Genomic DNA, 27,795 nt, shown 5'->3' on the forward strand with positions numbered 1-27,795 from the left:
TGTCAAGTGAAGTTTTGTGGGTACTTTGGTTTAAATCTTTGACCTTGAACACAATTGAGCACATAGTTGTTTTTCTCTTATTCCATTTTGCTTATGAAGAGAAGAAGTTGAATTAATTGAAAGAGGAAGGTTCGATTTTGCTTTGCTCTAGAATCCGTTGATGGGTCCTTGAGGCGAAATCCTAGTCGAGACCAAATATTAGAGAAATGATCTAGGCATTTCTTTGGCACAACCAAAAAGCTTTCCCAGCCGTCCTAAATGTCATGCCATCATTACATGGTGTGTTTCCATAGTCAACCCCCTTGAGCCTTCATGAGCCTTTATTGATTCTTTAAACTACATAAACCATGCCCGCTCTAAGCCTGAAAAACAATGAATCTACCGTTGATAGTTTGAGAAAATACTTTGGTGGAGAGTTACATTTAAAAGAGAAAATTGGTTTCATGATGAAACGTATTATGTTTGCTCTATTTGATCAAAGAAAAAGAAGAAGAAGAAAGGAAGTGATTGAAAAAAAAAAAAAAAAAAAAAAAAAAAAAAGAGAAGAAGAGGAAAAAGAAAAAGAAAAGAAAAGAAAAAAAAGTCGCCAAGCGGAATGTGAATTACCTCAAATTTTGTTAAGGGAAGTGTTGGTATTACATCAGTGATTACAGCAATTTTAATGCCACAAGTATGAGCATATTGCCAAGAAAGAGCTATGATTTGAATCATGTGAGTTTCTCTTTTAATGTTCTTTTCACTAAGTATTTTCCCAGTTTGATTTAATTTCCCATATCCAGTTCTTTCTTAACCCTCACCCTGTGGCCTATCATTACAACCTTAATAAAGACCTTTTGATCTTTGATTTTGGTGTTGACTACATTAGTGGAGAGGATTTCTGAAAATTGGACTTATGGGGTTAAGTTTTAAGAGAATTCTTTTGATTTTAGTTGTTCTACTTTTATCTGAGTTTGCAGGTGGTTTGAGGTTAAATTGACTATATCACACACACACTCAAGGTCTTAGCTTTAGGTTGAAGTAAACGCCTAACTCTTGCTTGACAAATTGCAAAATTTTTGATTGATTTTCTTGCTATCTTTGATGTTAAAAGAGTAAGATACTAGAGATGAAATCTAAATTCATAAAAGCTTGGTGAATGATGATACTTCTCTTTGGGGTCGAGTTGATATTGACTAAACTATCATTTGTTTTTCTTTTTGTTTGAGGACAAACAAAGTTGTAAGTTTGGGGGTATTTGATGGCTTGCAAAATTTCATATTGCAGATTTTACAAGTTCGCTCGAGTGGAGGCTTTTGGCCGCTCGAGCGAATTCAGGCAGATTCAAACGCTCGACTGCCGCTCGACAGGGAGCTCGAGCAGGTTGCTGAAAAACGAAGATCGCTCGAGCGGAGACATTGGCCGCTCGAGCGAAATCAGGCAGAGTCGAACGCTCGATGTGCGCTCGATAGGACGCTCGAGCGAAATCAGGCAGAGTCGAACGCTCGACGCGCGCTCGACACCCCGCTCGAGCGAACATCGTATTTTGACAGATTTTAGGTTTTCCGCCGTGGGACCATATAAAAGGCCATTCTTCACTCTAGAGCCGCGGTTTTTGACTGGAGAACACTCTTTGGGAGAGAAAAATATAGCTAGAGGGATTCAAATCATTTGTTTTGGAGACGGAATTCCAATTTATTGCATGTACGTTGGATTCCTACACGAGCACGGACGGGAGAAAGGCGTTGAATCGTTCCCTTGAGCTTTTGACGACCAGTTGAGGCTGCAAGGAGGATTTTTCAGTGTTTATTTTCTTCTTCCCATCTTCTCAGAACAATTATGGTGAATTCGTTTATGTTGAATTCCAATTCTAGCATGAGCTAAATTTTCTTCTTTCTAGGAAAACGATGTAACCTAATTCCAAACTATGCTTGTTTGTCCATGCTAATTTAATGCAATTCTCTATTTGTTTATCTGATTTATTCTGAGTTTAATGCTTCTAATTAACTGGCCATTGATTAGATGATTATTAATCTTGTGATTTGCTATCGAAAGAGGGAATCATAGGGTAGATCTTGGATATTTCAGCATAGGTAAGTATAGAGATCGAAAGACTTGTATGAACCTGTGTAGTAATTAAATCATTGGTCTTATTGCGTTCTTGATTATTTAATTTGCATACTCTTGTGTGAATTGATAAACTAGAATCACTTCCAATTGACTATCGAAAGAGGCTTTTGGATGAATTAGAGATTTGCTAATAGACAAAAGAGGTTTAAGTTAAATTAGCTGGATGAGAAAAGCATAGTGAAGAATTATGGTGAAATCGATTTCCTAGAAGGTTTCTTCCCCATTGAATTTGATCTTTGAAAGTCAGTTTTATTTTCTTTGCTTATTTCTCTTTGAGTTGATCTAAGTTTATTGGCAACTACAAAAACCTTAGCGATTCCTCTAGATAAAATTGAGATTAGTAAAATTTTGGTATTTGGCAAGAGTAAGGTACCAATCCCTGAGGACGATACTCTACTTATTACTTTACTATAAAACTACGATACTGTGCACTTGCAGTTTTGCACCGGTCAAGTTTTTGGCGCCGTTGCCGGGGATTGGTTTATTCTTATTCTTTTCGTCAATATCGATACAAAGTAATCTTGGTTTTAATTTAGAATTTTGTTTTAATTTGTTCTACAGGTGTGTTTTTGACATTGGATGCGCCGTACTAGATCTCGTGACATTATTCCTGTTGATCCGGAGATTGAGAGAACTCTTAGATCACTAAGAAGAAATAAGATACTAGCTATGGCTGAAGAAGATCGTGAGGTACTACCACGCACCTTGAAGGACTATGTACGGCCAGTTGTGAATGGAAATTACTCGAGCATAATGCGCCAGCCAATCAATGCCAACAACTTTGAGCTCAAACCAGCTTTGATTAGCATGGTGCAGCAGGCTCAATTCAGTGGATCACCACTTGACGATCCCAATATTCACCTGGCTATGTTCTTGGAGATTTGTGATACTGTGAAGATTAATGGTGTTACTGAAGACACCATTAGACTGAGATTGTTTCCCTTCTCTTTGAGGGACAAGGCTAGAGGTTGGCTACAATCTCTACAACCGGGAAGCATCGTTAGTTGGCAGGACATGGCTGAGAGGTTTCTTGCTAAATTCTTTCCTCCTGCCAAAACAGCCCAACTCAGGAGTGAGATTGGCCAATTCAAGCAAAATGATTTTGAGTCACTCTATGAAGCATGGGAAAGGTATAAGGACTTGATTCGACGTTGCCCACAACATGGATTGCCAGATTGGTTGCAAGTTCAGATGTTTTATAATGGGTTAAATGGACAAACTCGAACTATAGTTGATGCTGCTTCTGGTGGAACTTTGATGTCGAAGACAGCTGAAGGTGCTACTGCACTTTTGGAGGAAATGGCCTCAAACAACTATCAATGGCCAACTGAGAGGACTTTGGCTAAGAAGGTTGCTGGAATTCATGACTTGGAGCCGATAGCAGCTCTTTCCGCTCAAGTAGCTACTCTATCTCATCAGATTTCAGCCTTGACAACTCAAAGGATACCACAAAGTACAGAATATGTTGCATCCACAAGCATGATAGTTCCAAGCAATGAGGCGAGTCAAGAGCAAGTTCAATATGTCAACAATCGGAACTACAATTATCGTGGTAATCCTATGCCAAATTACTATCATCCAGGGCTTAGAAATCATGAGAACTTGTCATATGGAAATACCAAGAATGTGTTGCAACCTCAACATCCTCCAGGATTTGATAGCCAACCAAGCGAGAGGAAGATGTCACTTGAGGATGCCATGGTTTCCTTTGTTCAGGAGACCAATGCAAGGTTTAAAAAGACTGATTCACGGTTGGACAACATTGAGACTCATTGTAGCAATATGGGAGCTGCTATAAAGAATATTGAAGTGCAAATTGGGCAACTAGCCAATACCATCAATGCCCAACAAAGAGGAGCTTTTCCCAGCAACACTGAAGTGAATCCAAAGGAACAATGCAAGGCCATCACACTTAGGAGTGGAAAAGAAATAGAGAGGTCACCATTGAAGGAGAGCAAGTCCACCCCTACAGCTGTGAACATTGGCCAAAGCAAGAATAAAGTAGAAGAAGATGAGATTGTCAATGACACACTAGAGGAGACCGACTTTGCTCCTACAATTTCATTTCCTGACAATCCTCCTATTCTTGTTCCTCCACTTCCTTACCCTCAGCGCTTTCAAAAGCAAAAACTAGATAAGCAATTTTCTAAGTTTTTGGATATTTTTAAGAAAATTCACATTAATATTCCTTTTGCAGATGCCTTGGAACAAATGCCAAACTATGTCAAATTCCTGAAAGACATCATTTCCAAGAAGAGAAGGTTGGAGGAGTTTGAAACAGTGAAGCTTTCTGAAGAATGCAGTGCCATTCTTCAAAAGAAATTGCCTCAAAAATTGAAAGATCCGGGGAGTTTCACTTTGCCTTGCACTATTGGAAATTCATTTTTTGATAAAGTTTTATGTGATCTTGGTGCTAGCATTAATCTTATGCCACTTTCTGTTTGCAGGAAATTAGGACTTGAAGAGATGAAGCCTACAACAATTTCTTTGCAACTAGCGGATAGGTCCATCAAGTATCCACGTGGAATCATAGAAGACGTATTGGTAAAAGTGGATAAATTTATCTTCCCTGCTGATTTTGTGGTGTTAGACATGGAAGAAGATGAAGAAGTCCCACTAATTCTTGGCCGACCATTCTTGGCTACGGGAAGAGCTTTGATTGATGTTCAAAAGGGTGAGTTAACATTGAGAGTGAACAAGGAAGAGGTTTTGTTCAAAATTTACCAAGCCATGAGAATTCCAGAAGAGCCAAGCACTTGCTTCCGGGTTGATGTCATTAAGCAAGGTGTGGAAAAGGCCTTTAAAGAAGATGCACCAGCCAATCACCTAGAACGAGCCTTGCAGCAAGATACATCACTTAGCAATGAAGTGGAGAGGAACTGTACTCTTATTCCTCTTAGAGATCCCGATTGAGGAAGATTGAAAAGTCTGGCTGTAGACTTTAAAACAAGCGCTTATGGGAGGCAACCCATAAATCTATCTTTATTTTTTTCATTTATTTTATTATCTTTATTTATTTAAGTTTTAATAAATTAATTTTTGATGCAGGTATTTAGCAAGAATAAAGAGCTGGAAAATTTTTAAACCTCGGAAGGTTCACCATGAAACCAGGGAAGTTCCTTTATTTCTTCAATCCTTTTTACTTTTGCATCACAATGAGGACATTGTTTAGTTTAAGTTTGGGGGTGTAAACTCCTATAATCATTGGATCCTCTTGTTTTCTAAGTCTTGGGTTGTTGATGGGTTGTATGAGTCTCTTACCAAGCATGCATTGGAGTAAGATTGAATTCTCTATGACTCTGAAATTTGTGATTGAAGATGGTTTTGAGAAAAATTTTCAAAAATTTCTTTTATGTCAAGTGAAGTTTTGTGGGTACTTTGGTTTAAATCTTTGACCTTGAACACAATTGAGCACATAGTTGTTTTTCTCTTATTCCATTTTGCTTATGAAGAGAAGAAGTTGAATTAATTGAAAGAGGAAGGTTCGATTTTGCTTTGCTCTAGAATCCGTTGATGGGTCCTTGAGGCGAAATCCTAGTCGAGACCAAATATTAGAGAAATGATCTAGGCATTTCTTTGGCACAACCAAAAAGCTTTCCCAGCCGTCCTAAATGTCATGCCATCATTACATGGTGTGTTTCCATAGTCAACCCCCTTGAGCCTTCATGAGCCTTTATTGATTCTTTAAACTACATAAACCATGCCCGCTCTAAGCCTGAAAAACAATGAATCTACCGTTGATAGTTTGAGAAAATACTTTGGTGGAGAGTTACATTTAAAAGAGAAAATTGGTTTCATGATGAAACGTATTATGTTTGCTCTATTTGATCAAAGAAAAAGAAGAAGAAGAAAGGAAGTGATTGAAAAAAAAAAAAAAAAAAAAAAAAAAAAAAGAGAAGAAGAGGAAAAAGAAAAAGAAAAGAAAAGAAAAAAAAGTCGCCAAGCGGAATGTGAATTACCTCAAATTTTGTTAAGGGAAGTGTTGGTATTACATCAGTGATTACAGCAATTTTAATGCCACAAGTATGAGCATATTGCCAAGAAAGAGCTATGATTTGAATCATGTGAGTTTCTCTTTTAATGTTCTTTTCACTAAGTATTTTCCCAGTTTGATTTAATTTCCCATATCCAGTTCTTTCTTAACCCTCACCCTGTGGCCTATCATTACAACCTTAATAAAGACCTTTTGATCTTTGATTTTGGTGTTGACTACATTAGTGGAGAGGATTTCTGAAAATTGGACTTATGGGGTTAAGTTTTAAGAGAATTCTTTTGATTTTAGTTGTTCTACTTTTATCTGAGTTTGCAGGTGGTTTGAGGTTAAATTGACTATATCACACACACACTCAAGGTCTTAGCTTTAGGTTGAAGTAAACGCCTAACTCTTGCTTGACAAATTGCAAAATTTTTGATTGATTTTCTTGCTATCTTTGATGTTAAAAGAGTAAGATACTAGAGATGAAATCTAAATTCATAAAAGCTTGGTGAATGATGATACTTCTCTTTGGGGTCGAGTTGATATTGACTAAACTATCATTTGTTTTTCTTTTTGTTTGAGGACAAACAAAGTTGTAAGTTTGGGGGTATTTGATGGCTTGCAAAATTTCATATTGCAGATTTTACAAGTTCGCTCGAGTGGAGGCTTTTGGCCGCTCGAGCGAATTCAGGCAGATTCAAACGCTCGACTGCCGCTCGACAGGGAGCTCGAGCAGGTTGCTGAAAAACGAAGATCGCTCGAGCGGAGACATTGGCCGCTCGAGCGAAATCAGGCAGAGTCGAACGCTCGATGTGCGCTCGATAGGACGCTCGAGCGAAATCAGGCAGAGTCGAACGCTCGACGCGCGCTCGACACCCCGCTCGAGCGAACATCGTATTTTGACAGATTTTAGGTTTTCCGCCGTGGGACCATATAAAAGGCCATTCTTCACTCTAGAGCCGCGGTTTTTGACTGGAGAACACTCTTTGGGAGAGAAAAATATAGCTAGAGGGATTCAAATCATTTGTTTTGGAGACGGAATTCCAATTTATTGCATGTACGTTGGATTCCTACACGAGCACGGACGGGAGAAAGGCGTTGAATCGTTCCCTTGAGCTTTTGACGACCAGTTGAGGCTGCAAGGAGGATTTTTCAGTGTTTATTTTCTTCTTCCCATCTTCTCAGAACAATTATGGTGAATTCGTTTATGTTGAATTCCAATTCTAGCATGAGCTAAATTTTCTTCTTTCTAGGAAAACGATGTAACCTAATTCCAAACTATGCTTGTTTGTCCATGCTAATTTAATGCAATTCTCTATTTGTTTATCTGATTTATTCTGAGTTTAATGCTTCTAATTAACTGGCCATTGATTAGATGATTATTAATCTTGTGATTTGCTATCGAAAGAGGGAATCATAGGGTAGATCTTGGATATTTCAGCATAGGTAAGTATAGAGATCGAAAGACTTGTATGAACCTGTGTAGTAATTAAATCATTGGTCTTATTGCGTTCTTGATTATTTAATTTGCATACTCTTGTGTGAATTGATAAACTAGAATCACTTCCAATTGACTATCGAAAGAGGCTTTTGGATGAATTAGAGATTTGCTAATAGACAAAAGAGGTTTAAGTTAAATTAGCTGGATGAGAAAAGCATAGTGAAGAATTATGGTGAAATCGATTTCCTAGAAGGTTTCTTCCCCATTGAATTTGATCTTTGAAAGTCAGTTTTATTTTTTTTGCTTATTTCTCTTTGAGTTGATCTAAGTTTATTGGCAACTACAAAAACCTTAGCGATTCCTCTAGATAAAATTGAGATTAGTAAAATTTTGGTATTTGGCAAGAGTAAGGTACCAATCCCTGAGGACGATACTCTACTTATTACTTTACTATAAAACTACGATACTGTGCACTTGCAGTTTTGCACCGGTCAAATTACATACTAGACTTTCTAATTTCTAATTATATGTTATTATACTTTAGTAAATTATTATATGTTATTAACTTATTATATTAGACTTATTTAAATACTAGTGTCTAACTTATTTCTATACTTGATTATGTATGGTAGTAATATTATGATGTTTACATATACTAAACTATCATTAATCTATTTCTATTATAGTATAAGTATATATTATTTTATAATAATTAACTCATACTAATATATTATTGAGTTAATTAACAATATAAGTTCGGGTTATATAACTATATAACTATACTAGTATATATGATAAATATATAGGTAAATACATATTTTTATAACATATGTATAATATCAAAGTCGGAATTGGAGTTAGTCTAACAAAACCTCCAACTCCGACTTAATTTTGTCGGAGTTGGAGTGAAGCCTGAAGTTGGAGCAGAGCTCGATTTGGGCTTTTCAATATACTATTCTTGGGTCTTTCAAAAAAATAAATAAAATATATATTTTTTTATAAGTAAAAGATCATGAATAAAATAATTAGAATAAATTATGTTAAGAATATTAAATAAATGATTAAATCTACATCTTCTCATCAATTTAATTTTTTAAAAATATAAGTGATGATTTCATATGATATCAAAGTAGAAGTCCTAATGATTAAAATCTTGACTTTATATCATTTAATTAAATACTTCACGTGTTGTACCACCTATTAAGATGAACTTTTAAGAGATAGTAATTTTACAATTTACATAAGATCTAAATAAACTAATCCAGTGTGTTTTACGCTGTAAATTTTAATTAGCTACTTATTATAAATTAAGGAAAATCAAGAAGACCTTCCACAATCGTAGGTGATATGTTTTCAAATGCTGACGTTCTTTTTCTAGGCAATTAAAGAATTCTAATTAATTAAACATCAACCATATAATTAAAAGGTTGTTTGGATTAAGAAATAGTACTCTTAATTTATTTTATTTTATTATTATAATTTTTTAAATTTTTATCTAAAATATAATAAATAATTTAATTTTTTGAAATTTTAATCTAATTTTTTTAAATTTTTAAATAAAAAATATTTTATTTAATTTTAAATTTTTATTTAAAATTATTTTATCTCATCACCTATTGTAAACGATTCCAAAGTGGTTCTTTGTGTTGACATGTGTTATCTGTCTCTCCCTCTCTCTCTCTCTCTCTCTCTCTGAGCATTACTAGTTAAAGTTTCATGTCTTACCACGTTCGTACCAAGCTAACCCTTTCCACTTGACGTTGTTTTTTCTTTCTTGGTCAAGCATTAATAATAGGTTATAATTACTTGTCCTGGTTCAGAAGAAGAATGAGAATATTTATTAGGAAAATGTGTGTTTTTTTTTTTTTTAAGTTTTTATTAGGAAAATGTTAGTCTGCAGTGAGTTCATCGATCTCTATATTTTAATTATTCTTATATTTAATTTTTTTTCATTTTTTTAATTTATTAGTTAAGAAGTAATTTTTACTATATTAATTAATTTTTTTATTTTTAAAAAAAATTAAAATATATCAAAAATGTAAAAGAATAAAAAATAAAAAATTAAGATTTATGGTAGTGGGCGGCACACTACAGTCATCCTATTTATCATATGGAAAATAGGATGCTCTCCACTACCTTCCCAGGCTGTTATCCACTGATCTCCGTACGTACTTACGTACTAAACTTTATGATCAGTGCTAGGCTGCTGGGACCGGTAGAGCAAAAAAGTTATTTATTTTTTTGATTTATTTATTTTTTATTTTCTTAAATATTTATTTTTTAAAAAAAATTTACAATATCATTAAAAAAATAATTTTTTAATCACCAAGTAAAAATAAATAAAAATAATTGTCGAAGCCCAACTGTATATGACTTATCATTTCTTAAACTTTATATTCTCTCAAACTACATGGTCTGATTTTATATAAATTTTAAAATCAAACTAATATATATCAATTTTGTATTTTTAAAAAATAATTTAGACTGATTATCTTTTTAAATCAGTACTTTTAATTTTGCATGTTTCGATCCAAATCGGTTCAATTTTTCTATTTTAATTAAATGTCAATATAATTATATATAAAAAATATATATATTTAAGATTGAAATTTTATGTTATAAGTTATAATATAAAATTATTTCATATATAATTATAAATATTATATATATTTTTATATAATATTAAAAATTAATTTATATGTATTTTATAAACTGGTTCAATGTCGAAAAGCCAAAAATAGAAATCGAACCGGATAGTCGGTTCAAAGTGAATCAACCGGTCTGATTTAGTACAGTATGGACCGATTTTTTGATTTTTCAATTTAAATTTACGTCCCTAACTATGCGCACGTTCATTTGCTTGCAACATCCATCGTACCATCCGAAATGGTGTACTCTATCTGTGCAAAATCATGCCTATATATATATACACACACATTAATAGGCAATATACGTGCATTTGACCCTTATTTCTGGCCATTTCAATTATTCTCTCACGTGGAAAGAAAATTTTGGAGGTACGAAGATAAAAAGTCGTAAAATGACCCCTCCATCTTCTCTATCTTTTATATATATATATATATATATGAGAAGGTTCTGATCGGTAATGCAGCTTGCATTGAAAAAATATAGTTGTAAATATAATTATGTATTAATCTATGTATCAATTTGAGGTGATTGATAAAAAATTAAATTTTATTAAAAATAGTGTTAATTTAAATTTTAAATATGTGTGAATTAATATTAATATATAAATTAAGAACAAATCTTCACAACCTTCCAACATCCTAACATCTCACATTTTTTTTAATTTTTATTATTTTATCTTTTATCAAATATTTAATATATAAATAATGAATAAAATAATTAAATTAATTTAAAAAGAATAAATTCAAAAAAAAATATTAAAAAAATATTAAAAAATTAAAAAAAATAGAGTGTTAAGGTGTTGAGAGATTTTATAGCAAAACCCATAAATTAATGCGTAATTTTACTTATATATAACAAAATTCGTTTACATTATATCAACTCTGAGTATAATTTCGATTCCATAATATTGGTGCACGTACGTACATCCTATTTTTCTACGTGTCCTTTGAGTATGTCAGGAGAATATATTTTTTATGAATAGATGAATGACAATTTTTTAAATCAGCCGACGTTCCAAGGATAAGCACGAGACTCGTCCGACAAGAATAATTTTATTTTATTTTTTATTTTTTTTGTTCATTTTTTTTATATTTGTAAATATTTTTTTTTTAAAATTTATAAAATTATAAAAAAATATTTCATTAATTATTAAGTGAAAAAAATAATCAGAACCAATCATGATCTATTTATCATTGAATATAAGATTTTTCTTTTTAAATCAAAAGTTAAAATAAATCATGTGCATGCCATATGTTTAATGGACAGTAATGGACATTTTTATAGATGGATTACAAGAAGTTTTGTTATAAAATGATCAGCTTTTAGTTATAAAAGCTTACTTTATTGTGATAATAAATAGAACCAGTTTATGAATATAAATCCTTTTGGATTGTTTTTAAAAACACTGTGTTTTGAATCCAAAGAAAACCTTAGATGCAAGAATCACAATAACCTCAGATTGACATCAACTACAACCATCGAAACAACAGTATACCAGTACATGATCATATCATCAATATATATACAGTATGCTATTTACTCGCATGTTATACAGATTCACAAGATAATCTATCAGAATATAACAAGATGCAAATATTTAACTCACTAGCTATTCCTTTCAGCCATATGGCCTCTTTAATGGCTTCAGTCAATGCTATATATTCAGCTTCTGTGGTAGACAATGCCACCACAGATTGTAAGTGTGACTTCCAGCTAATAGCCCCCTCAAAAGCAGTAAACACATAACCAGTCAATGACTTTCTAGTGTCTATGCTCCCAGCATAATCAGAGTCTACAAAACCAGCCAGTTCACACCCCTTCTTCACATTGTTCCCAAAGATAAGCCCCAAGTTAGTAGTACCAACCAGATATCTTAATACCCATTTAATGGCCTGCCAATGGGGTTTTCCTGGGTTCCCCATAAATCTACTAACTACACTCACTGAATAGGTTAGATCAGGCCTAGAACAAACCATAGCATACATTATACTTCCCACCATGCTAGCATAAGGGATTTGTTGCATAAAACAAATATCAGAGTCTGTTTTTGGGGCCTGATCTAAGGACAGTTTAAACTGCTGTCCGAAGGGTGTAACTACAGGCTTTATTTGTTCCATACCAAATCTAGTGAGAATTTTAGAGATGTAGTTTTTCTGAGATAAGAATATCATCCTAGCATTTCTATCTCTTTCAATTTCCATTCCTAAGATTTTCTTAGCAGGGCCCAGTTCCTTCATTTCAAATTCTGACTTCAACATGTTTTTAACTTGATCAATTAAAACAGTGTCTTTACAAGCTATCAACATGTCATCAACATACAAAAGGAGATAAACAAATATTCCTTTTCTTCCTTGTAATAGACACAACTATCATAGCAGCTTCTTTTAAAATTATTGTTAATCATGTGTGTATCAAATCTTTTATACCACTGCCTAGGTGATTGTTTAAGACCATATAAAGATTTTTTAAGTAAACACACTTGATCACTTTTAATTTTATTAGTAAAGCCTTCAGGAGGCTGCATATAAATTTCTTCTTCAAGTTCTCCATGCAGAAAAGCAGTTTTAACATCTAATTGTTCCAAATGCAAGTTTTCAAAAGCTGTATAAGCTAGCAGTAGCCTAATTGAGCTATGTTTAACCACTAGAGAGAAGATTTCATTGAAATCTATTCCTTCTCTCTGTGTAAACCCTTTGGCTACAAGTCTAACCTTATATCTGGTCCCTTCTACCCCTGGTATGCCTTCCTTTTTCTTATAGATCCACTTGGATCCAATGAGTTTTACCCCCTTAGGTTTAGTTACTAAAACCCAGGTTTTATTTTTTCTAAGAGATTCCATTTCCTCGTGCATAGCAAGAATCCATTTTGAGGAATCCTTGCTAGTTACTGCCTCTTTGTAGGTTCTAGGTTCCTGGTAAACCACCTCATCAGCTATAGTTAGAGCAAACATAGTGAGTTTTGCCTGCCCATATCTTATAGGTGGTTTTATAACTCTCTTCTGCCTATCTCTCACTAAGTTATAGGAGTTAGCACCACTTTGTTTAGTGTCCCCTGAGTCTTCTTCCTCAGGTTTGCTACTTTCCCCAATTTCAGTTTCAGATTGGGCACTTACTTGCTCCACCTCAATCTGAGATCCCCTTGGGGGTTGGTTAGTTTTTAGATCACTATTTTTCTCCTGTACCCTAGCCATTTGTGACTCATTGAAGGTCACATCCTTGCTCACAATGCAGTTATACCTACCAGGTCCATCTACCCAAAGTTTGTAGCCCTTAACTCCTTCAGGATACCCTATAAAGATGCACTTGAGTGCCCTGGGTTCCAACTTGTCAGTTTTTGAGTGTGCATAAGCAACACACCCAAAAATTCTTAGGTAGTCATAGCTGGGAGGTTTCCCAGACCACAACTCATGTGGAGTTTTAAACTCTATGGCAGATGATGGGCATCTATTTATGAGATGTACAGCAGTAGTGGTAGCCTCTGCCCAAAATGTTTTGGGCAATCCTGAGTTTGACAACATACACCTTACCCTTTCTAGGATGGTTTTGTTCATTCTTTCAGCTAAACCATTCTGTTGGGGTGTTTCCCTCACTGTCTTATGCCTAAGAATTCCTTCTTTTTGACAGTACATATTAAACTCATTAGACAGAAACTCTAGGCTATTATCTGTTCTAAGGATTTTGAGTTTTCTACCTACTTGGTTTTCCACTAGAGTCTTCCACTCCTTGAATTTTTCGAAAGTGTCACTCTTGTTTTTAAGGATGTATATCCAGACCTTCCTAGAGTAATCATCCACTAAGGAGAGAAAATAACTCCCTCCACTATGTGAATTTACTCTTGCTGGTCCCCATAGGTCAGAATGAACATAATCTAGAGTTGGTTTGGTGTTGTGGGTTGCTGACTTAAAACTAACCCTCTTAGTCTTTCCATAGATACAATCTTCATAGAAAGGTAAGTTTCCTAGGTTTTGGTCACTCAGCAACCCTTGTTTTTGTAATTCTAAAAGTCCCCCTTGACTTACATGTCCAAGTCTCCTATGCCATAGTACAACTTTGTTTTCTACTATGTTCTGAGTTGGGTATGCTTCCCCAACTACTGTTTTCCCAAGAAGTGTATACAAGCCATTTTTAATTTCTCATTTCATAATAACTAGAGAGCCTTTAGTAACTCTAAGAACCACTCCTTCAGATTTAAAGGTATAGCCTGCCAAATCAAGCATACCAAGAGAAATTAAGTTTCTCTTTGGTTCAGGTATGAACCTGACCTCGCTCAGAACCTTTTCAATCCCATCATGGCATTTTGAGTCTCACTGACCCTATACCCATGACCTTACAGGACTTGTTATTTTCTAGAATTACTTGCCCCCCTTCCATCTTAGTGAATGTCTCAAACCACTCTCTAATTGGACACATATGAAAAGAACAACTAGAGTCCATTATCCACTCTGTTTTAGAGTCAACTTCACTCACAGTAAGTACCTCAGCACTTTCATACCCCTCTAAGACCACAGAAGCATCCCCTGCCTCTTTGGTCTTGTTCCCAAGGTTTGTTTTCCTTTCAGGACAGTCCTTCTTAAAATGCCATTCCTTGTGGCAATGAAAACATTTAAACTGTTTTCCCTTTGATTTAGACCTAGATTTCTTGTTTTCATTTTTACCCTTTTTCTCCCTTGTTTCTGTTCTACCCCTAACTGATAAACCTTCCCCATGATCTTGTTTGGTATCTCCCCTACTTTGAAGTTCCCTAGTATGGAGTACAGATTGTACTTCATCTAGTGTCAAAGAGTCTCTACCATACATCATGGTTTCTTTAAGGCTTAGATATGATGAGTCCAAAGAACTCATCAAGAGGATGGCCTGATCCTCATCTTCCACCTTAATGTCTATGTTAGCTAGGTCTAGAATAATCTTGTTGAACTCATCAAGGTGCTGCCCTATTGGTGTTCCTGGGGTCATCTTGAAGGTATACAATTTGGTTTTCTTGTGTAGTCTATTTGCTAAAGACTTTGTCATATACAAATTTTCTAATTTTAGCCATATGCCTGCAGCCGTGTCCTCACTAGCCACCTCTCTCAGGACTTTATCCCCAAGAGAGAGGATTAGGGCACTATGGGCCTTCTGGAGAATGTCCTTCTGGAAAATCTCTTTTTCTTCCTCTTTCGAGGAAGAGCCCTTTAATTTTTCACCAAGAAGGGCATCCTGTAGTCCATATTGGACTAGTAGTGCCCTCATTTTTATTCTCCATAAGCCAAAATCATTATCTCTAGTAAACTTCCCTATGTCAAACCTCATGGTCCCCATGAACCTGGCTCTGATACCAGTTGTTATAAAATGATCAGCTTTTAGTTATAAAAGCTTAGCTTATTGTGATAATAAACAGAACCAGTTTATGAATATAAAACCTTTCGAACTGTTTTTAAAAACACTGTGTTTTGAATCCAAAGAAAACCTTAGATGCAAGAATCACAATAACCTCAGATTGACATCAACTACAACCATCGAAACAACAGTATACCAGTACATGACCATATCATCAATATATATACAGTATGCTATTTACTCGCATGTTATACAGATTCACAAGATAATCTATCAGAATATAACAAGATGCAAATATTATCAATAAAGAATATGAAAGAATATTAAAGCTATGAAAAAACAAGAAAGAACACACCAATATACGTGGTTCGACCCTAATGGTCTACGTCCACGGCAGGAATGGGCCTCAGAGCTCTTTATTGATGAGCAATACTTCACAGAGAAGCCTCAGTACATTTAGAGTAACAAAATCCTCACAGAAAGCACTAGAAATCACTTAGATTTCTTCTCTCTACAAGGAAACCATGGAAACCCTAATTTCCCTCTCTGTTTTCTCTCTCGAGCTCTCTGTCTCTCAAAGCAGCCGCTTTGTACAAAAGGAATGAATGAATCGAATTAGGTTTACACCGTATAGCTATGTATTTATAGTTTACAAGAGATGTTAACACGTGTAATGATCCAGCAGCTCAACTCTAAGACCTTCTGAAGGATGCACGGGCTAGCTCACGTGATTAGGCAGCTCAATAGCCATCACAAGGAAGGGTCCAGATTTTGCCACTTGTCCACCATCCATTTAATAAACACTTCAAGAGAACATAAAGCAAATTAAATGGTACGTAACATATAAATGTATTGACATATATCTATATATTACAAGTTTGATCTCCTAATAAGTGCATTAAAATAAAGGGTAAATTATGTCGAACGACACCTTTATAATTAATTGCGCGCTTTGCTTTCGTTCATTTGAAAAACCAAAGTGATCATGTCCAAAATCTCATCCCATAGCTAGCTAGCTAGGCGCGCACTGACTATATATTTGCTAGTCTATGAGGTAAAGATCATTCATTTAATAGTACACCATATATATCAAATTAAGTTCCCAATTAAACACGTTTTGTCAAGAATGATTAATAAGAAATTAATTATATTTATAGTTTTAGGACATGCAATCTAATCCATCGCACTCTCTTTACAAATAAGTGGGGTGCTTTTAGGGATGAAAATTTTTCTGTTCGAACCGGAAAAATCGATTGTGCCGAATTCATCCTTACATGGCCTCGGTCTCAGTCCATGGTGTCTCTAAAATTTAGTTTTCAGTTTGGAGTGGTGATGGGGTCTGGTCTTTTTGGATTGGACCTAACTGAAATAGACCAAATCGCTTCATAAATTTTTTTAAATATATTATATATATATATATATATTGTTGGTAGTGGGTACCCCATGACCCATATTAATGTCCACATGGGTGATGAAATTATTAATTAACTCTCAACCATTACCACTTAACTTCATGGAAGTTCCTATAAAAAAATAAGATAAAATAAAAAACTTCAAGAAAGTTAATTAACTTTCCTGAAAAAACTCTTTAAATAAGAGTTTTACGTACATTAAATTAAAAAGAGTGAAAAAGTGAAAGTACAAAAAAAAAAACTCTCATGTCTCTCTATAACTTCTTAGAGAAACCATCTAAATTTTTTAATCTTGAAGTGTGAAATTTTTTAAGAGACTCTAGTAGTCTTCTAAGCAATGTAGAAGTGCAAACGACAAAGCAATGTGGACTGTAAGATGAGCAAAAATTGGGGCTTGTAGGAATTCTACTCCTTAAGGTAATTTGAATTAACCTTAACATTGGTATTAGAGCCTATAATACTTGTTTTTGGCTATACGAATATGATTGCATGTTGTTTGATGCTTTTAAATGAGTTTAAAAGAGTGTAATTGATGATATGTCATGATTGTATATGTTTCAGATTTCTCAATAGAGGGTATGGTATGACATGTTTAAGGTTGAATTCTCTACATGAAAACATCCTTTACAATGTCATAAACATGTCTCTTAAATTTGGTGAAGTTTCATTGTATATAGAAGAAGGAATCTAAAACCCTATTTTTAAAGTTCATGTTTGAACCGTGACTTTGACCCAACTTCTAACCAACCAATTATTTATTTATTTTTTTGGAAATAAATCTTATATGGTTAGAAAGCTGGGTTCATAAGTTTTAATTTGACATATAATATGCTTAATTCAAACTTTGTGTATGTTTGGGATTACGGTAGAAAATATAACTTATAACTTTTGGGCTTATACCTTATAGTTTAAGTAATAAGTTCTACTAGTAAAATGTTATTACTGTTTGGTAACCATACGCTTAAAACACACATATTATATTTGTTTGGAAACAAATTAAAAAAAAAAATTTTTTTGAGGTAGAATAACAATTATTTGATTTTTTAAAAATTATGACCATATTATTAAAAGTTTGAAAGTTGTAATTATCTAAAAGTTGTATGGTTATTTTAGCCTATTAACAGTCTTTTTAAAATTTGAATTATGTTCTACATTATCCAAAAAAGCACGTTTGAGGACATAGTGAGGCTAGAGGCTAGACGGGTGAATAAGGGGGATTTATACCCTCCAATGAAACTTTGACATGTTTACACTCTAAGAAGGGAACAATGAAACTGCACATCAGTTGAATAAATCTCAGACAAACAAACTCCCTGGTCACTCTCTCTCTTTCTTCCCTCTCCCTCTCCCTCTCATCAGCATATGGACTTCAGCTCTGTAATAATTGAAGCCAAGATATGTATGCTACCCACCCACCTTAATTCATGGCTCTGTAAAGATGGAAAGCTACAACAAGCTTTGGAAATTCTTGACAAGAGAGATAACTTGAGAGATTGAGAGGGGAGAGATAGCATGAGGAGAGAGAGAGCTTGAGATTGACTAAGGGGGAGAGAGAAATCGAGAGTGACTGCCTCTGCAATAACCAAACAAAGTGCAAGTAATTCATCTTCAAAGCCTTCACTCTAGGTGAAAACATTCAAATCAAGGTTAAAAGAAAGTGAGAAGAGAGTGCCTTTACTCTCTCTTCAAAGCTTAACTTTAGGGAAAAATGAGTAGTATTCAAATCGGGGGTGAGAGGTACTCAGTGGGTATTAAATGAGTAATATTTTTTACATTTTTTTATTTTGTTAAGCTTCAAAACTAGGAGCTTGAGACTCTGAGAGAGCCTGAGGGGTGAGAAAAAATGAGAAGAGAGAGGAAGAGTATGAACAAGTAGAGAGAGAGAGAGAGAGAGAGAGAGAGAGAGAGAGAGAGAGAGAGAGAGAGAGAGAGAGAGAGAGAGAGAGAGAGAGAGAGAGAGAGAGATATTGAGGGTGATTGCGTGGAACTTGCTTATTTGTTGTTATGCAGTTTCATTGTTTCCTCATTATAATGTAGACGTGTCAAAATTTTTGAAAGGTGTAAATCAAGCTTGTTCACCCATCCGGTCTGAAGTTAAACTCTTGAGGAGAAGCATCAAACGTACTTTTTAGTATAGTTTTAGCTTATTTAAGATTAAAAAAGCTTTAATATGTAATACTCAAACAACCTAATTATTTCATTAAAGAGTTTTTAAATTACTTTTTAATACTCCTATCGCAGCGCTGGACATGACCTTAGTATTAGTAAGTTATGACTGATTGGAAATAGGTGGTCAAAATTGGAAAAAACTAGAAATTTAGGTTGAGGAAGAAGACGATGAACAATATTCTTTTACTAGTCACACTCTCAGTCTTGGAGAGTGTGATTCACCATTGCACTTGTGCTGTGTTTTTGTTCACTTTATCAACACACATACATATTAAGATAACTGAATTTTGTGTTTGGAGATCGGGAAGCCCCAAGAAGGATGAAGATGATATACACTCTCCGTCGTGGCAAGTGAAGTAAAGGCAAGACAGCCTCTAGAGCTAAAACAAAGCCCACACGTGTAGGAGGTGCGGAAGGGTGCGTGTGGTTGCTTCCAGTATCTATTCATGTGTGGCACGTGTAATTTTGTGTTAGTGTCTAAATTTGATTCATATATTTTGTTTTGAGATCGAGAGCCAAAAAAGTAGTTTTTAAATTATTTTAAATAAATGCTTAAAAGAAATTTAGACACTTGTCATACTTCCTCAAGTTGAATTTTCTTTGTTATAAGAACATTGGTATAAATTATTTTTGAATGCATGTTTTGAATTGATATTGTTAAATACATGTCCATATTGAATATGTGTCCCTAAATTTGATGACCTATTAAACCCTTCTAATTAGTTAAGAATGTGAGTTCTATAATCATTGAACTATCATGCACACATTTATGATTGGATGTTTAAGTTCATTATTTTTTAATTAAAATGGATAGAGTTGACATTGATAATTTGTTGGGCTCATTTGTAATGTATGTATTTATTTTTATGTGAATGGATAAGGCATAGCTTATAAGTATATCAATGACATGACGTCTCTATCTATTTATTGTTTTCCTAGAAGATTTGTAGTATGATTTTTTTTGAAAATGTAACGTTGGGAATATAATTTTATTATTAAGGCCATGTAAAGGGATGTGTTTCACGTCTATTGATATACTTTAAGGTCACCTTATCATGATGCACTGAATTACTAATGGGGTTTCGGATGGAGCTTATGAGTAATATGTTTAGCACAATGATTATGGATTTAAAAAAAAAAAAAAACTCTTCTATAAATTTTATTCAATATTAATTAGATATGATATTTGGACTTATATAGTGGGAGATGATTACTAGTTTTTCACAAAATTTTTTATTTCACTATGTAGGAAGAAATTACATGGTCTAGTTAGATTTTGGAATAAAATTAAATGTGTACTAATGTCAATCTCACACAATGAATATAGTAATAATGGCCACTAAGAACGTATTTGCTGACTTTACTAAAGGAAAGAAGCTGGATGAGACCATTTATGATACAACCTAAGGATTAGAATACTTCCCAATATCATCATAATATGGAAGCAATCAGGCTTGGGGAAAAAGATATCGGTGTGTGCACTTTAACATGCTTAACAATATACACAATAATCTTATCAAGGAGTTTGAGAAATGCCCAACTACCCAAGATATGTGGAACCAGATGAAAATTGCCTACTGGGAGACATTAGCTAATAGGCTCTATGCTCTCACTTTGAGGTTTGAGTAGTATGTTATGAATCCTAAACATACCATAATTAAGCATTTGAGGTCGATATTTGCCTTGATTCGTGATCTAATAGCTGTTGGCAATAATCTCACTGATGAATAGCAAGTTACTGTTGTAATACAATCTTTGCTTGAGTTAACATAGGGGTAAATGAAACTCATTTTGACACAGTGAGAATATTAAAACTTTTGTTGTTATATCTCGCCATTTGGATCTAGAAGAAGAGCGCATAAATGCACACTGTAATACTTTTCTTGTTACCCAAGTCGGGAAACTCAAAACATTTAGGTCTAAGCGCAAACAATGTGGAATATCTGTTGGAGCGGCAAATAACAAGTCCAAATTGAAGTGCTATAATTGTGAAAAAGTGGGACACTTTGCTTTGAGTGCAATGAGGCAAAGAATATATCCACTAAACACTACTCTCTCATTACTTATGTTTATTCACATATTTTTGTTGCTCACTCAATTTCTGAATGGATTATTGACACAGGAGCAACCAAACATGTAGCTCAAGATCAAGTTGGGTTTATAGATCTTGGAAGTATACCAACTGGCAAACAATACGTTATATTGGGTAATGGAACTTGGGGATGAAGTACTTGGAGTTGGCACCTACCAACTCAAGATCCGTCTTTGGCGCTTGTTACTTCTTCATAATGTCGTTTATGCACCTTGTATTTAATGTAATTTATTTCTAGTTATTTCTATTTTGATGGCCCTCAATTGGACTTTTATTTTAATAGGGTTTTGTATGGACATGGTTTTCTTTCTAATAGTTTCTATATTTTGGATTTAGATAATTCTTTATTTTCTTTTATGACTTTAAATGATGATGATGTTGTTTATAATTAATTGAAATGACATGCTAGACTAGGCCACATAGAAAAAGATAGAATCGCTAGACTACCTAGAGATCGAGATTGCCTGTTGGGATCTCTCGCTAATGTAAACTCACTTGTGTGTGAGCCTTGTTTAGTTGCTAAGGCTTATAGGAAGCCTTTTGGAAAGACTCATAGGACATCTTATCCTTTAGAGCTAGTTCATTATAATATTTGTGGAGTTATGAATGTGAAGGGACACCATGACGCCTCTTATTTTCTCACCTTTGTAGACGACTACTAACGTTTAGTTATGTCTATCTAATCTTCCATCATTTTAAAGCATTAGATTGATTTAAGCACTTTGTGGTTGAGGTTGAGAATCAGAAAGAAAGAAATTTAAAAACTCTACGAATTGATCAGGGTTGAGAGTACTTGTCTAAAGAGTTTCAGGGACTATGTGAGCAAAAAGAGATATGCAGGCAATTAACGATTATTGGCACACCACAATAAAATGGTGTTGTGGAAAGGAGGAATAATACATTATTGGAAATGGTTTGATCAATGATAGTGCAAGTTAACCTGCTGATATCATTTGGGGGGATGTTCTTCTAACTGTCGTCCACATTTTGAACCGTGTGCCTTTTAATTCCATTCCTTTAACTTCATTTAAATTATGGAATGACACAAAATCAAATTTGGAACATTTGTGGCCTTCGGGTTTTGCAGATTATGTTCACACCACTACCCATAAATATAGAAAACTTACCTTTAGAGCAAATAAGTATATCTTCATAAGATATTCTTAAAGCTCAAATGATTATATAATTTTTGGTGAACATCCTAGTGGAGAGATGACACAAATAGGGTCGCGTGATGTCACATTTATTGAGAATGATTTTGTCAATATTGGTGAAGCAAATAATGATCTTAAACTTTTTGAGTTGTAAGAACTTGAGGGAGTTACACCATATTTTGGCAAGGGTGAAAAATTATCACATACTAAAATCGTAAAAGATAGTGGGAGTGACTTTTCTCCTAGTGAGAGTGTACCACTAGAAAGTAATTCACAAGAGTCTAAGTTATGTAGAAGCGAATATGGAACCATTCCCCATCGTCGTTTTGAGATTGAAGAGGAATCTTTCATGTGCATTCTGTGTAACTTTGATGAACCTTATTCTTATGAGAAAGAATTAAGTTCACTTGTTTCAAATAAATGGTTGGCTACTATGAGAGATGAGATAAGTTCTTTGGTAAAGAGCCAAGTTTGGGAGTTAGTTGATCTTCTATCTGGGCGCAAATCTATTAGAAACAAATGAGTTTTAAAAATTAAGTACCTGACAGATAGATCAATTGACAAGTATAAGGTCAGACTCGTGGTGAGGGGCTATACCCAAAGAGAGGTTATAGATTACGAAGAAACATTCTCCATTGTGGTGAGATTTGCATCCATTCGCCTCACATTCTAACTATAGTTATACATTTAGATTTGGAACTTTTCCAAATGAATCTGAAAATTGTATTTTTCAATAGAGAACTAGACGATGAGATATATATATATATATATATATGGATCAACCTGTTGGTTTTGAGATTGAGGGAAAAGTGAGCAAAGTATGCCAGCTGAAACGTTTCATTTATGGCCTCAAATAATCATCAAGACAATGTTACTTTAGATTTCATGATGCCATTACTTCAATTGGCTTTGAGATGTTAGAAGAAGATTATTGTGTATATCAAAGGTACATGGAACAGTTTTCTAATTTCTTCTCTATATGTTGATGATATTTTATTAGCTGGAAATGATATGGAGATAATTGTCACCATAAAAAAGTGATTGTCCTATATTTTTGAGATGTAGGACATGTGTGAAGCAAACTATGTGCTGGGAGTTCCTTATTTTTGAGAAGGGTTATGCATTGAACGTAAAACATTTTCCTAAGAATGATGATGAAAAGAAAGAAATGACCAAAGTTCCTTATGTAAGTGCAATTATTAGGTTGTGTATATACTATGTTGTATACACAACCTGACATTTGCTTTGTAGTTGAATTTGTTAGTCGTTATAGTGTAACCCAGGAGCTGTTCATTGGCAAGCAGTTAAAAGGATTTTTTGATACCTTCGTGAGACAACAGATCTTGTTGATCTTTACTATTAGGATGGAGATATGAGATTGAAAGGTTATAATGATGCTGATTGGGTTAGTGACAAATATAAGCGAAAATCCATGACAGGTTATGCATTTATCCTTAGTGAGAGAGCTATTTCTAGGTATAGTAAGAAATGATCCCGCATTGTTTTGTTCATGATGGAGTCAGAGTACATTGTTTGCTCATCAGTTGTGCAAGAGACTGTTTGGTTTAAGAGATTTTTTCAGTACCTAGAGGTTACAGCTCATGCAGATGAAACCGTTAAGATATACATCGATAGTATGGTAGTTTTGACATATGCCAAGGATCTCAAATACTAGGGGTGGCAATTTGTGACACGACCCATTAATCCAACACGAACACGACACGATAAAAGCGGGTTTGGATTTAGCCTTATCGGATTCGGGTCAAAACGGGTTGACCCGTTAGACACGATTGCTTAATGGCCGGGTTGACCCGTTAAGTTTAAATTGATTTTGTTTTCTTTTTCAAATAAAATTAGGGGACCGGCGGGATTTTAAAATTTTTAAAAAATATTAATTAAATTTACTAATTTAGCCTTTAGCTTTAAGCATTCGGTCGAAATTGTCCCTTGAAAGTTGAATCCCTTCTTTTAGTTTTACCTCTATTATTCGGATTCCATCTAAAAACATAAAAAAAAGAAAACCCTAAACTGAATCAGCTCCTGCGCTGCACGCCCAAAGTGCCGCACTCCATCTCCAGATTCATCATTCACTGACTGAATCACAGAATCAGTGCTACTGCTACACTGCTATAGGCTGCTACTCACCTTATAGCTCACGGCTCATGGATCACGGCCTCACTGCTCAGTGGCTCATAGCCTCACATGGGGATTTCGGATTTTCGGCGTTAACCGAGCTGGCCAGCTCACCTCACGTCGCCGTCGGACTCGGTATGTATTTTCACTTTTCGGTTTTCCTTTTCCCTCTTTGGCGAATCAACTCTTTCGAGTTCTCATTTTTGGCTTCTCATTTTGACATTTTCGGTATTCTCACTTCACAGTTCCCAGTTCTCACTTCTCATTTCGGGGTTCTCTATTTTCTGGTGGAAGTCTGCAATATATATTTTGGTAAGCACCTTGTAGATTATGATGTATATATGGGAAACTTGCAGATTGTTGGTAGTATATTTTCTTTTGGTATCGATCGATTCTAATGTATATATTGGCTTGTTGGCAGTATATTTTTTCCCCATATATCTCACGGTTTGTCTATTCGAAATATATATCTCACGGGACCTGTTTTCCAGATCTGTAATTGACAAGCTATCTGTTTGCTGCTGTTTTTGCTTTGTCTTGGGTCCAACATTTTGCTAAATTGCAGGATGATGTTTTCCATACCTTAAAATACTTCCATGAACTAGACTTGTGTTATTATCTCTACTGTTAAACATATATATAATTCATATATTTTTTTGGGGGCCCGGTGGGGAGAAAGGGCCAAGTGATTTTTTGTATACAAAAAGGTAAATTTGCTACCTTTCCAAATCATTGATTCACGTAGGATTAAACTGTTATGGGTTGGGTTACCAACTTGTGTAAACATACTGGCTTTGATTTTGCATGTGAAGGAAGAAAATAAGATGGGGGGTCCACAACTTTAGCTTGTATGATAGACTTTTGTGAGGGGCCACATGTTTAGGATTAGTGTGTAGATTAGCTAAGGATTGAATGAAATTTCAGCGGCTAGTTGGTGAAGCTTCCTCCTAAAAGTCCACAAAACAACAAAAGTGATTTACTTATGGGTTATGATGAGTACCAATTTGTCAGCTTGAAGTGACCCGCTTGGATATAATAAGTGATTTTCCTATGCATAATTGCAATAAACAATGTGTATCAGATTGTCTATGGCCAATTAACAACAACAACAGCTTTGGTCATTACTGAAGCAACAACTTTCTTATTACCAAGACTACATTCTTAGCAACACTTTTGTTAGCCTGTTTGTTGTTATTCGGAGATGGGATTATTAGAATTGAAAACCCAACTAACCAGCTTTAATTGTTGACACTAGGTATGCTTTTTAATATACTCATACACTTATACAGTCATACTATAATCTCATATAATATACTCATACAAGTCATACTATAATATCATTTAATATACTCATACAGTCATATTGTTGTTTCTTTTCAGATGAGTTTGGCAACAGGTGAAAATGATGATTTGATTGATTTGGACCCGTTTGAGTCAGAAAGTTTTCAAAATGAGGAATCTAAAACAAAACGAAGGAAACGGTCAAACGTGTGGACTTTTTTTGAAATGGTTCCTGAGTCTGAGAACAATGATGGCAAACCATGTGCAAAGTGCAAGATGTGTGGAGTTACTTATATGGCTGCGAGTAAATATGGAACCGGAAATATGAAGCGTCACATTGGTGCATGACCTAGGAGAAGTTCACGAGATATTGGTCATATGATGTTATCACAAGGCAGTGGATCTATTTTGGTAAGCACTCCTAAATTTGAAACTGAACAATATAGAGAACTTTTGATAGCTGCTATTGTGAAGCATGAACTGCCTTTCCGTTTTGTTGAATACTCGGGGGTGAGAGTCCGGATGTTCCAATTATTTCTAGGAATACTGCCAAGACTGATTTGGTTAAGATATATAATCGAGAAAAGAGAAGGATTAAATGCATGTTAAATGATTCTCCTGGTAGAATTAGTCTAACATCTGACTTGTGGACTTCTATAACTACTGATGGTTATATGTGCATTACAGCACATTTTTTAGATAAGAATTGGGTTCTGCAGAAAAGGGTTTTGAACTTTTCTTTTATGCCACCACCACATAATGGCATATTTTTGTCTGAAAAAATTTATAATTTGCTATGTGAGTGGAGAATTCACCACAAGATTTTTGTATTGACTTTAGACAATGCTTCGTCTAATGATGTTTCAGTGGAATTGTTAAGAACTCAATTGAACATTAAAAAAGCTCTTCTTTGTGATGGTGAGTTCTTTCATCTTTGTTGTTGCGCTCATATTCTGAATTTGATAGTACAAGATGGGTTAAAAGAGATTGATTCTGTTATCCAAAAAGTTCGTGAGAGTATCAAGTATGTGAAAGGGTCACAATCAAGGAAGGTAAAATTTTTAGATTCTACAAAACAAATGTCTTTGGATAGCAAAAAAGGGTTGAGACAAGATGTTCCCACTAGATGGAATTCTACTTTTCTTATGCTTGAGAGTGCTATTTTCTATCGTCGTGCTTTCAGTCATTTGGAGTTGATTGATTCCAATTTTAAGCATTGTCCATCAATATTTGATTGGGAAAAAATAGAGAAGATCAACAATTTGTTGGGAGTTTTTTATGAAGCTACTTGTGATTTTTCTGGGACCAAATACCCTACAGCCAATCTATACTTTCCAGCAGTGTTTTTGATTTATTTTACATTAAAGCAACAATCTGAGGGTGAAGATACTACATGAAGACCATGTGTTGTAAAATGCTTGTTAAGTTTGAGAAATAGTGGTTTGAGTTCAATGTATTATTGGCTATAGCAGTTATTTTGGATCCTCGATACAAGCTTCATTTTGTTGGTTTTTCTTATACAAAACTTTATGGGGATTGTTCTATTGAGTATATGAATGTTCGGAGCAAAATGTCATCTCTTTCCATGGAATATAGTTCTTCTAGTGCTCCCACATGTTCTACCACGACTTCTGATAGCACTTATAGTAGAGCGGAAAGTCAATCTTCGATTAATAAACAAGTATTTCAGGTAATAACTGTGTAATATTTTTTGTTTAATGATTTATATTATATTGTTATTCAATGATTTATAATATTTTATTTTTGTGTACAGGAATTTGATTCATTTAGACATGATGACCTTGCTGCCCGTATGCAAAAAAGTCAATTGGATCTTTACTTGGATGAACTTAGAGCAAACAGAAATGCAAAGATTGACATTCTTTCCTTTTGGAAAGGAAATGAGTTTCATTATCCTGATCTTGCTTGTATGGTTCGTGATATTTTGAGTGTTCCAGTTTCTACAGTAGCATCTGAATCTACTTTTAGTGTTAATGGGTATATCATTGATCAATTTAGGAGTGCACTAAAAGCAGATATTGTTGAAGCATTAGTTTGCACTAGAGA

At 34.5% G+C, this 27,795-nt stretch overlaps 1 non-coding gene across 1 annotated transcript; it reads right to left on the bottom strand.

The window, feature by feature from the left end:
* Window positions 1-3,168: 3,168 nt before the first annotated feature.
* LOC122280257 lies at window positions 3,169-3,275 on the bottom strand. Its single transcript, XR_006229839.1, has one exon. It is a non-coding gene; the product is annotated as a small nucleolar RNA R71 (small nucleolar RNA).
* Between the last annotated feature and the right edge of the window lie 24,520 nt (window positions 3,276-27,795).

The sequence above is a fragment of the Carya illinoinensis genome, chromosome 10, assembly GCF_018687715.1.
Source record: "Carya illinoinensis cultivar Pawnee chromosome 10, C.illinoinensisPawnee_v1, whole genome shotgun sequence".
Lineage (NCBI taxonomy): Eukaryota > Viridiplantae > Streptophyta > Magnoliopsida > Fagales > Juglandaceae > Carya > Carya illinoinensis.